Raw genomic sequence first — 12565 nt, forward strand, 5'->3', positions numbered from 1 at the left:
TCCTAATGGTGGTGGCTGGAAAGGGGCAGTTCTCCAACGGCCAGACTCCACAATCCAGTGAAATACTGTGTTTTGTAATCTGTGTACATGTCATGTAAATCAGTGTCCTTACAGAGCTGCAACATGTGTCTGGGTTTTAATTCTGGGAACTAACAGCAACATAGCAGGAAAGAGCATTCATCATCTTGAGTAATGGATTTTCTATGACTATATACTTGCTCCTGCATTCTTCAAGGGCAATGTCTTGACTCTCCCTCCTCTCTCTTCCTCCCCTTGAGGCATGGAGGAGGACAGCTCTCCGGAGCTAACAGCAGCAAAATGCTTTACATGGAGGGGAAATTGCAGTTGGTTTTCCTCCCAGCAGACCCGAGTGCAGCAGTTGCAGTAAAGCTCCGCGTGCTGCTTGTGTTCCTCTGATTAGCTGAGCAAAAAACAGAGCACGTGGGGACAAAGAAATGGGTGAAAAGTTTCCCCATGTTGTACAGTTATTGTCTGGTACCCAACGGAGGTGGATGGGGACCTGCAAGGTCTGGGCTGCTGTTGGCTCTAAATCAGCAGCTAGCAGGGGGTTGGTTTCAGCAGGAGTGAAATTGAGCTCTGTGTGATCATTGCAGTAAAAACATCCCCTCCGTTAAAGCCAGATGCCTCCTCCAACAAAATGCATGGTCGTGGGAAGAAAATGTTTTAAGGTCCTCCTTGGAACGGCAGGAGAGGAGAGGGCAGCGGTGGGTGGGCATTGCCCGGGGTGGTCACCTCGGTGGCCGGAGCCCAGCACCTCTGCCCTGCGGGGGTCTGCTCGTGCCCTTCATTGTAGGCAGAAATTAGAGTTTGGTGTTTGAGCAGAGCGAGCTAGGAAGAGATTTCATCACTGACGTGAGCAGGAGCAGCAGCGGTGCATCGATGGATGATCAGGGCAAAGAATGGGAAGTCGGGATTTCTGAGACACGGTCCCTGCCTCTGCCTCGCTTGGCCAAATGGTTTAATTTATCCATGACTCATTTTCATTCTGCGTAAAACCTGGGGATGTTGTTACTCTTTGGCTTCACAAGACACAGTGCAAATGAATTATTATTTGTAAAGTGCTGCAGGTGCTTTGGGTGAAAGGGAATGTTGTAATTGCAAAGCAATGCTATTAAGTGGCAAATTGGATGAAACCTTTTACTAAATGAACTGTGTTTCAAAACACTGCATTTGCAAAGACTGTTCCGTTGTAAAATGATCCCACTTTTTAATGTTTCTTGCTTTAATCTTAGTTCTTAAAGAAGATTTACAGTCTCATCAAGTCCTGAGAGTCAATGTTAAATTATTGTAATTTATTCCACATTATGTTACGTTAGGTTTTGCCACATATGGTATGTTACATTAATTTAGCTAATGTATGCTAATTTTTTGCTAAATTTATGTCACAGGACCCAGATAGTATGGAGATTGATGCCTTAGAAATTAATGTAATAATAGTAATAATTAATAGTAATAATATGAAGGCTTTGGCATTGCTGCATTGGAATCCCTGAATGCTCAAACGGAGTTTATTGTAGCTTTGTAGTGCGACACACTAGCTACTCAAAGAGAAAAGAAAGAGATCTTGTCTCTCCTTTATAGAGTCATATATCAGCCCCATAAAACACAATCCCAATTCTTGATAGCCCCATTGCAGCAAAAATTGTTAGTCTCTGTGGCATAGGACCTCCGAGCACAATAATCTTTTATGTCTGTAAACTCCACAACAGCTGGACATTAAATCTCTGGATTAATTCAACAAGTTTCCCTGTTTCTCTCCGCCCAGTAACCAAAGGCTTTTTTCTTAAAGAAAGTACTTAATATTTAATGGCAGGGCAGGACTCTGTCTCTCTCCATCCCCGCGCTGGCACTCTGAGCGGCGTGATGCCGGTGCATTGCTTTCCAGCCTGCTTCCAGATGTGGCTTTTGCATCTGGTCCAGCTCAGCGGCCAACGCTGGCTTCACCCTCCCACCGTGCAGGGCTGCGGGGTGGGGGAAAGCACCCACCCACGCACCCTCTTCCCCGTGCTGCCTTTTTCTGGCGTTCATCGTTCGCCAGATCTTTTGGGATTTTGCACGTGAAGAATTTAACCGGTACGTCGTGGTGCGAGGAGAGTGTGGCCCCTTCCCTGGAGCCTTCCAGCCCCTGCTCCAGGCTTCCCCCGGGACTGCCAGGATGCAAACGCTCCTGGGTTTGCAGGGACACACGTACCCCAGTGAAGGCAAGTGGAGACCAGCCCCGCTGTGGAGCAGCAGGCTGGTTGATCTTCAGCAGGATTGAGCCCGCAGCCAAAAACACCCTGAACTGCATTTTCTGGTTGAAATTCCTTTTGTGCAAACTCTTCCTAATAAATCTGTCCTGCATTTATAGAGTTATTAGCGTGTACGTTAATTACAACAGGCTTTGATTAAAGGCATGGACCGTAAAAGCAGATTAACGTTCCCCTGATTTTAAGCTTTTACATGAAACGGTGTCTGCACCGGTTCAGAAAAACCCCATTGTTTCAGGAAAAATAAATCCTGTACCTTGCTGTGGGCAGACCCTGACCCCACCCCTTTAATCTCATGTCCCTTCGCTGCGCTGAATTAATGGGAGCTCAGAAGAATTTCATCTGTTGCTCTAAGCCTTTTTGGTGTTATTATTTAAGAATACTTAATCTCAAGGACAACAAACAAATATGAAATCAGCGTCAAACCATTTGTCCCACTTCGGTGGCTGAAATGCTGTTATTACCAGGGAGGGAGGAGGAATGCTGGATCATGAAATGGAAATATCTTTTAAGAAGGGAAACCACCAGCAAATCTGCGGCTGAGGGAGGGGAGCCGTTCCAAGTCCTCCAGCCCTGCCCCTGGAGAGGACACAGCTCTTGGGCTCGCTTGCAGCGTGGGGTGAGAAATCAGGGAGATTTAAGGCTATTCAAGCCAATCCCCTGAACAAACCATGCTCTGAACTCTGCCCTTGACCTCTCTTTCCCCTAAACCTGGTTGCGGCAGGGGAGGAAGAAGCAGGCGGGTGCTTGGTTCCTCTCCCTCCCTTCTCCCCAGGGCATCGCTGCACTTCTCCATCGTGAACCATCCCTATCCCAGCCTGGTGGGAATCATGACTTCAAGGCGAACCACACATCCCTTCGGTGCTTCAGACTTGCTCTTTACTATTTATAACGGCAGGGCAGCCTGGGGGTTGTCGGATTATTTTTTGTAGAGACAGTGGAGCTGCTGCGCAGGCAGGCAGGGTTAGGTCCCCTGCGTCTGCGGTGTGTCTGCAAGGATCCCGGCTGGCACCTCCGGAGCATCCAGCACTCGTGCCCGGGGTCTCTGCTGTGTCCTCTGCCTGTTGCTGCCAGGCGGAAAACCCACAAAGCAGTAAAATGGCTCCTCGGTCTCGTGGCAGGGACCTGCTGAGGCCTGTAATGCACGTTCCTTTATTATTTTTTTTTTGCAGAAAGGAAATGGCTTTTGTTCTGAATATGTTATTTGCAAACTATTGGAAATCTGTTTCCTCAAACCCCAGGCTGATGTGAATAATAGATTTTGAAGATTTGGTGCAGGCAACACAACCATGCGGGATGATGAAGGGAGCAATATAACTTGGCCTGAGGCCCATGTCTCGGTAGCCCTGGAGAAACTTTCCTGGTGACAATGACAGAGATTTTATAAATGAATCTGTTTGTTATTGGCAGGCAAGCAGGCAGGTGCCGTCACGGGTAGGAAAATCAGACTCCCTTTAGACGCAGTCCTCTCTGTTATACAATGTTGGCTGACAAAATATTACTTGAAATATGTGCATAGATATGCAACATCTTTAGAGAACTGAGGCTTGCCTTCTGATCTGCCTTATTTTGGGCTCAGTCTAAAACACACCTTGAATGTCCAGGCGTGGCCCCTGGTTTCTCCCTTACCTGGGTGCTGGGTCTGCAGGCAGCGAGCGCTGGGCACTGCGGTGGGATGCTGGGGTTTGGTCCTCGCCCTCAGATTTCAAGTTATTCCTGAGAGGGAACGCCCCAAGAAGTTGTTTGTTTTATAGAAGTACAGACCAGAAGAAAGGACCCTTTAACTAGCTAGTCTAGGAGTAGCTGAATTTTCTGAGCCTTGGCCAGTGCCCCAGACCGTGTATCACAGACTGGGAGAGACAAAGACCTCTCTGGCTTTGCTTTTCGCTGCAGATTTAGGCAATGACAACATGGTCTCAAGTAAAAGCCTCCTGCTTCCCCAGGCATTGGTCTCGGAGGCTGCCAGGCAGCAGGAGCTCTGAAAGAGCCCTTGCTTTTTGAGAAACCAGCTCCCACCTTCGCTTTATTTTGCTTGCTGGCAAACTGTCTGATGGAAATGGATTTCAGCTCCTCCTGCCAGATGGTGATGTGAACCAAGGGCTGCAGACAGAGATTGCCTCCAGGCTGAATTTAAAATGCCTCAGTACATTTTATTTTTGTCCAGGATGCCTTTTAAGAGCCATTCGGCTCAGCAACAGTGAGCCATCCTGCAAGCAGTCTCCAGGACGTGCAAGGGGCTCCTCCAGCAGAGCCTTTCACTGCAGCAGCCATCGGCAATTGCTTGTATTCCCCCAGATGGCTTGTATTGACTGGGATGGCTTGCATTCACTCAGAATGGCTTGCATTTACCCAGTTGGCTTGTATTCATCCAGCATGACCCAGTGCAAAGGCTCCCTATATAAAAGAACAGCTTTTTCCGCAGTCACAGTGGCTGTCCTGGGAAGCAGGGGCTGGGTAACAACCCCCTGGTTTTCACCCAGGTCCAGGCTCAGCACAGCTCTACTGTGCTGCAAGTGCCAAGAAAAAGCTAGAGAAATCCTTTATCTCATTGGATCTATTTAACAATCTCAGAGCTTGTGCAGTCCAATGCTGGAGGCCCCCCCAGGGGAGGGCTGGGAATGGGTTAGAACCTGCAAAAGCACTTCTCCAAATGCTAAGTGGAGAGCCCTACTTGTAACAACCCATCTGATGCCTCAGAAAGCAGTGTTCATCCTCAGCAGTGCTTGAGGTAAAAGGACATTTATGCAAAACAATGATCTGTTGTTTACTCAGTTTTCTGTATTCCCCATTCTGCTGCAGGTGATTTTTGCTCTTGAGCAAAAGTTCCTTCTAAACTTGGGTCCTGCCATGAAGTCATACTCCTGCGTTTATGACATCAGTTGTTGCTATGGCGGTGGTGTCAAAAATTCCTCTTTCATTATTGTTTAAAGGGAATTATTCAGCATGTTCCAGATCAAAAGCACTGGGATCTTGGGATGTGCCTCTGAGCTGCAAAGAAACTCGAACAAAGCCAAAAATAGCAATATTTGGATAAACTGGATGACAGCCAGATTGTCCTGTGCTCGTTTTCCTGTCTACATTATTCACTGCCCTTTTTAAGCTGCAGGGAGCTAATTCAGTGTCTGAGACGCATCTTCCCAGGAGCTTTCCGTGCCGCAAGGCACAGCCTCGGCACGCAGCCACCTCTGCATCGTGCGGGCTGGCTTCAGCCTCCAGCTCTCGCTAGCGGAGCCATGTGCTCATCTGCCCGTGTTTGACACCACTGGTTTCGGTGCGAGTCGTTCTTCTGCCTAGTCTCTTCGGTGACAGATGAGAAGTGGTACTCAGGACATGGCTGATAGCAGGCGCTCCCCTAAATGACCTGGGTTTTGATAGTGTGCAGGAAACTTCGGGAAACTCTATCCATGGGTCCATAGCCATGGATGGGCTTAGGCATCCTCAGTAGCTGTCTCAAAATCCAGACGTGATGCTGTTGAAAGCCCGGAGGTGAGGCTGAGTTTGGCAGGTGATATTTAAAGCAAGCCTTTGCTGGGAATATGAGGAGTCACAGTTCCCAGCCTTTCCCTCCCACCTCTCTCCTGTGGCTGCTCCCAGAGGGAGGTCATGCTGGAGTCACTTGCCTCTGGGGACAGCGGTGGAGACTCTCTACTTATTTTGCCAAAATTTTAAAAAACTTATTATCTTAGAGATGTTCAGTCTCTGTCAGCATCAGCTGATATCGGCCGTGGGCTGAAATGTTGGGAGAGGAAAAGGAAAGGCATGTGAATGCACACATTCACATGTACATGCCACTGTCATGCAAGCCTTCTTTCATTAGGCTAAAAATATTAAGGTGCAGGAGTTAAGCTGTTCATTTGTCTCACACCTGCTCTCGAAGATCTCTCTTCCCCCACCTCCTCCCCTTCGTACATCTAGCCGTTCTTCAAACTGCGACACAGGATCAGTCACTTGGCTCCTACAGCCTTTCCCTTGATCACCCAGCTGAGGGGTAGGTTTGAAGCTGGCAGTTACTGTCTAATGACCATTGATTTCCAATGGCAGTTAGATACCTAAAAATAAATAAATGAATGAATGAAATATATGCTTTTGCATTTGGCCCTGTATCCCCAAAGCTGGGGCCCTACAAGAGCTGGCTGCAGATGCAGAAGCATTTCAGTGCCTTCCCTAGAGGTATCTTCCAAGAAGGAGAGAGGACAAAACGTGCCACTGATTATGAGGATAAATGCTCCTCTCAGTAATGTGATACTCAGCACCATCTATATTCATTGCTGACAGACTGCAGTGGGTTGGCCTGGTATTGTCCTGCTTCTATACCATCTGGAAATCTTATTTTGCAAATGGCTTTGATCCCCGAGCAGCTGGTTGGGAGTGACGCCCATGCTTCCTGACCTCTCCTGGAAACAATCTGCATGGCCGGGTTCACTTCTCACCCATCTCACCACCTTCCCTCGCTCCAAATTGTCATTCTGGGCCACCTCTCCAAGAAATTGCATCTGATGTTTCCAGTCAGTGCAGCTAAGGAAGACAGATGCCAATGGGATGGATATTTCACAGCTCTCCCGAGCTCCCCGACCCATTGATGTAATCTGACTTTTATATCAATACCAGAGAGATCTCAAAAAGAGCTGGGGTATTTCAGCAATACAATACCACACATTGGTATGGCTCAGCGTGTGCAATAGTGATTTTTTAAGTAATCAAATGGTTTTCACAAATGAAGGGTAATTTCTTACAAGAATAAACTTTTTCCATTAAGAAAATATAAAGTGTGGAAGATTGGGTGGTTTTGTATGTGTGTGGTGGTGTCTTTTTAAGGCGAAATGTTGGAATTACTACTCATCATCAAAAATAGAGAGCTGCTTTGGAGACTGCATGTGAGAAAATTGCCAACTCTTATTGAATATCTTATTTACTTGCAAAGTAAAGAAGAAAGTAAATAAGAAGCTCTGCAAAATATCTGCATCTCAGGCAATTTCCTTGTGTGCAATCACATATGCCGCCTATGGTCTCTGCAATAAATTGTAATCCCGGTCGTTTACTTCCTCTCCTTATGTACATACATTATATTTTTGGTCAGCAATTTTGACTTCCCCCCACTTTTGTTGATGGGCGGAAGGAGGGGGAATGGAGAATAAAAAATGTTGCCATATTTTCAGCATGACAATTGCAATGGATATTTTATGTCTAGCTGGAAAGTCCGATGATAAATAAATGTGTGTGGTGCTGTGCCCCCAAGGTAGCCAATGGGCATCTGAGTGTTTTATTTCAAATTTCCCTGCATGCAAGGTCTGTGGCATTTTCAAGGTGAGATGGAGCTGTGAGGAAGGAGTTGTCCTGTCGGACTGTTGGAGGAAACAAACAATAGGCTGCTATCGGGCATTGATTTGCGTTGCTGTGCTGTTGTTGGCTTTTTCCCTACTCAATCAACCATGTCTTATAGATTATTAAAGTGGCTTTCTATCAGGGGAACCTAAAGAGGCTTCATAATTATCTGCTGAATTCAGGGCTGTTCTTTTGCATGTGAGTAAGGCCAGTGGAAACGGAGGTACCGAGGTCAGGGAGGCTGATGCATCGCCCCGTCTTGGAGCACACCAGTCTCTGGGCATCCCTTGGGTCTGCATCCATCGCACTGTGACTGAGGACCAGCCTCCCATTTTTGCTCTAGTGTATAACGTAACAGGATGGTCAGTTCACAAGCTATTTTTGCAAGCTCTTGGTCCTCCACTGCAATTCACTGAAGTCCTGAATTTTTTGCTGAAAACCTGTCTTCCTCCTGTCCAAATGTCTCAGCTTTCTGATTATTCAGCTCTGGCGTCAGCCACTTTGCTCCCTTCCCACAACAAAGAAGCACAACCCTGCTTCCAGTCTGGACCCAGCACTGGGCACGGTTTGAAGATGGCTCTTGGGTACGTGATGGAGGCAGGACCATGTCTGGGCATCTCTGGCTTGAAATCTCAGCTAATTCAGCCTTGTCTTCACTGCTTTCAAAACATTAATTCCAGTCAAGATCAGTTTTCCCACATCTGTGTTTTTCTGGCCAGATCCTCAGCCCACACAGCTCAGGCTATTCCATCAGCCCATCATCTTCCAAATCAAACATGTCAGCAGTGTCTCACATGAGCTGGACCTCACTTGGTCTAATTTGCAGATCTATGGTAGCTAGATTAAAGTTTGTTAAAAAAATAATAAGTAGAAACTTCAAAGGATCAGAAGAAGTTTAAATTGAAGTACTGTATATAACCTGTGCTAATCCTCCCCCACTGCCAGATTTTAATTACCCAAAGATATTAAGAAAAAGCTGTGTTTTGTGCTTGCAGTCTTTAAATATGATTTTAGACTTCCTTAAAGGAACAGCCCCAAGGGAGCAGTTTAAATTAATACTCTGAAATGGAAACCCACTTCCTTTCTCATTCTTCTGCTCATCTATTGTGTGTGTAATTGTCCTTAGTAAGGTTTCCATTGACTTCAGCTGCCATTAGATCAGACCCCAAAAGGCAGAGGGCAACCTCAAAACCCATCCAAGCAACAAAAGCACCGCTAGCATTGGCTGGGGTCCAAGCTGGAGCCCTCTCTGTCAGACACATTTAGATGGATGTGTTGGAGGCTTCATGCTATTAACTGCAGGAGTGGAAGTAGTGGAGAAATATCCCTATTCTCAGAGTGTAGCACTTTCCTGCTAATTTTTACTGTGAGCTCCAAACCCATCATTTCTTTCATGTTTGCTCTGGACCAGCAAATGCTGGACCAAGCAAGCCCCTGTTGTTACCTCCTGGGGGTTGTGGTGGGATGTAGGCTGGCGAGCATCACTTCTCGCTCTTGGATGGTGCCACTGAATATTGTGTAAGGCACATCTGAGACTGCAGAATGGGAATTTAATTTCCAGGACCAACAGCCCGGAACCAGAATTTTACAATTTCAAGCCTCAAGGGGTTCGTCTTACTTACGATAAAGATTTTATGACCCAAGTCAAAAATCACTCAGCTTTATACTTTCCTCAGTCATGTTACACTCCTTCAGCTCAGCCTCAGGCTTAGCCTGTCTTCCGAGCATCAGGAGCTGTCAAATCCATCCGTGGGCAGGGGAGGATGTGAGCACATGGGACACCAAAGGTGTTTTTAGGTCACCGGAGATGGAGGTTAAGGAGCTTACAAACCTGGTAGGCTTTTTCTGTGAAATGCTGGCTTTCCCCGAACCAGCAGAAAGAGGAGCTGTGCTGTGTAGTACCGCTGGCCACAACATCGAGATGTCTCACTCATAGGATACCAAGTCACGTCCATCAAGGTGGAGGTGGGGAACTTGCATGTGCCATTTCTTTTCCAATAGTATTTCATGACGCTGTGGTGGAGGGGTGTTTCTGCTGCCAAAATGTCCACGGTCTCCCTAAACAGATGGAGAAAGCATGCAAATTAGGCAGATGTCTAGTGCGTGTGTCCTGTGCCTCTCGACTCTGCATCCTGACCCTGGCTGCCCCTTACGACCGTAGTTTGGTGCTGGCTGAAAATCATTAGAAAGCTGCAGTCCCATTTCAGTAGATTTTGGAGGTGGACCAGCACATTACTCCCTGGAGCCATCTCACTGGCTTGTTTGCTTGTGCGGTTCCCGGGAAGCCACAGGAGGGACTTTAAGTCATTCTGAAAGACGTCCTGTCTTCAGTGGGCTCTCCGAGGGGCCATCATCTCTGGCTGGTGCAAGGCTGAGGACGGGGCTTTATTCAGGGATACTGCATTCCGATTCAGGCAAAATTCCCGTCAGTGACCGGTGGTGAGATGTATCCTATTAATGTGATGTTGGTGGCATTTTGGGGGGAGAAAAAGAAAAAAGTTGTATTTTCCCAAACTGTTATTCTCCTACATGCACGAGCAATTCTGAAATTAAAGCAGTGCGACTCATTCTGCAAGGGCTGTTAACTTTACATCCTAATTGCTTAATTAAGCTGTCTTGATCCAGGTAATAATTGCAAACTTTCTATCTGAGAAAGGTTTGCCAAGTTAAGCAAGAATTGATTAAACATTTATGCTTCTGACAGAGCTGCCTGCCCTTTATTTCCTTCCGTTTGCCGTGAAAAGTCTCTTCAAGCCAGATGTCTCCCCCCTGACAGGTTTTATTTCACCCAAATTTAAGTGTGTAACCAACATCACACTGTCAGCTGATGCCGGGGGAGCGCTGCAAACCGCTCCCGGCACGGCCGTTCTCTCCGACCCGCGAGCAGGGACGGTGAAGGAACATGAAACCCGGCCAGCTTTGCATTTACCTTAAAGGACAGTAAGGCACTTTAGCAGCAATAAAAATAGATTTAAGAGCTCGTCAGCAAAATTGCATTAAAAGTACCCACAGAAAAGGCGTGATACATATTCATCTGCTGTTCTTCGGGAGTGTGCTGGGTCATGCTTTAAGCACAGATCAAAAAAACTAGTGCAAAAGCTGCTTGCCCGTCTGAAAGAAAACATCGATTCCTTACAAGAGCCGAGCAGGCAGGCAGGGTGTCAGCATCGCCTCGGACACTGCCGACACGCTCTAATTCTGGAGGCACGACCTAATCCCTCACTCCTAGCTGGAGCATCTGTGATTCAGCACAAATCATAACACTTTGTCCAGCAACCTGTTAAGGGTAACCGCTACCACCGCCACGGCTGCGCTAGGCTAAGGGATGAAGAATTGAAGCCGGTGGGAGTTTAGGAAGGGAGATGCAGAGCGGGTCTTCCTTTGGGGGCATTTTCTGCTTCAGGGGGATGCAGCATCTGGCTGGCTGCCCTGGAGGACAGCTCTGTTCTCCAGGAGGTTTGGAGCAGCCCGGCTGGGAGCAGCCCCACGGCAGCCCCTCTCCACGCTGCTCCTGCTCCCTTCACGTATTAAGCAGGCACCCCCATGCTGTCAATGCTTTGCATCAGAAAGAGGGACAGAAGCAAAAAAAAAAAAAAAAACCAAAACAAAACAAAAAGACCTTGCAGGGCTGGGGATGTGGAAGCCTGTGAAATGTCCTGACCTTGAGCTCCTTGCATCCCTCCATCCCTGCAAATCTTGTTCATCTTGATGTGGGACTAGCATGGAACACGCCAGCTCCATCAGGCAGTGCCCACCACAGTTTTTCTGAGTGTGTTTTATCCTTGCTGTCCCCAGTTATATTTGTTTCCGCAGCGGGATGAGGGCGTGTAATTTTTTTCCTGCCACTTAGAGATTCGGATCAGGAAGCAACTAGTTGAGGTTGATATTGTCATGGTCTGACTTTCTGGGAGCCTTCTGAATAAATTTCCCTTTATTAGACACAAAGGGACACAAAGACACCTTCGTCCTCATTACTCTGGGATAAGTGCCCATCTCAAGTTCTGCTTTGGTATTCAAGGTCTCGTGTCTCTCACAGCTCCTGCTCATGTGTGTGAGAGCCGGGAGGGAAATGAGAGTCTTCTCCAGCAACCGATTAAGCAACCTCCCTGTGTCTGCTGCTGTCTCCATCTCCTGCAAAAACGCTGAGCACCGTAAATTAGAACCGCTTGATGGATTTCCTTGTGCCTGCAAATGAGGATGGATTCCACTGATGAGTACGTTAAGTGAAAGAATATATTTTCCCATTTTGTGGGGAAAAAAAAGAAGAAATTTTTAATTGTCTCCGCATTTTCAGTGTTGAAGAACTTCCACTTTCATGGGGGATTGGCACTGCTGGTCTAAATGAGAACATTTGTTCAGAGGCATTTTGGAGGAGAAATCCCTGCAACATCTTTTTTCCCACAGGCATGGCAGCAGAAGTGGGTAGATTAGTGTCTCTCTGAACTGAAATACCCTGGTCTGTAAGTGACATCAAGGGCTGTCTGATGTACAGTTATATCCACGGTTAAATACTTCCCCTCACTCTTACTTCTCAAAAGGAGCGGGTGACAGAGCCGAAGGCTGAGTTCACATCCTTGGGTGGTTCACCACTGATCCGTGGAGCTCAAAGACTGACTACAGGGAGGGCATCTCGCATTTATCCCCACTGGCCCTTTGAAACGCAGGGACCTTCTGAAGTTTCTAACGCTGTGAGACTGCAGACCTGATCTGTATATATGAGTGGTGGAGGTGGGACAGGCATTAGGAGGTTGAAAGCAAAGGGAAAGGCCGGGGAGGTGTGTTAAGTGATCGCAGGGAAGAGACGGACACGCCGGCAGAGCTCCGGGCAGGGGTAGCGGTGAGAGGCAAACAGCCCCTCTCGGCTCTCAGCTCTCGTCCCTGTTGTTCAGTACCAGGGAAGGGGACGTTGGCAAGCACAGAAATGCCCGTCTGGTTAATTTGGTTAGCTTGCTTTCTTTTCTGCACCTTGTGGC

Source organism: Aquila chrysaetos, chromosome 24, assembly GCF_900496995.4.
Source record: "Aquila chrysaetos chrysaetos chromosome 24, bAquChr1.4, whole genome shotgun sequence".
Taxonomy (NCBI): Eukaryota; Metazoa; Chordata; class Aves; order Accipitriformes; family Accipitridae; genus Aquila; species Aquila chrysaetos.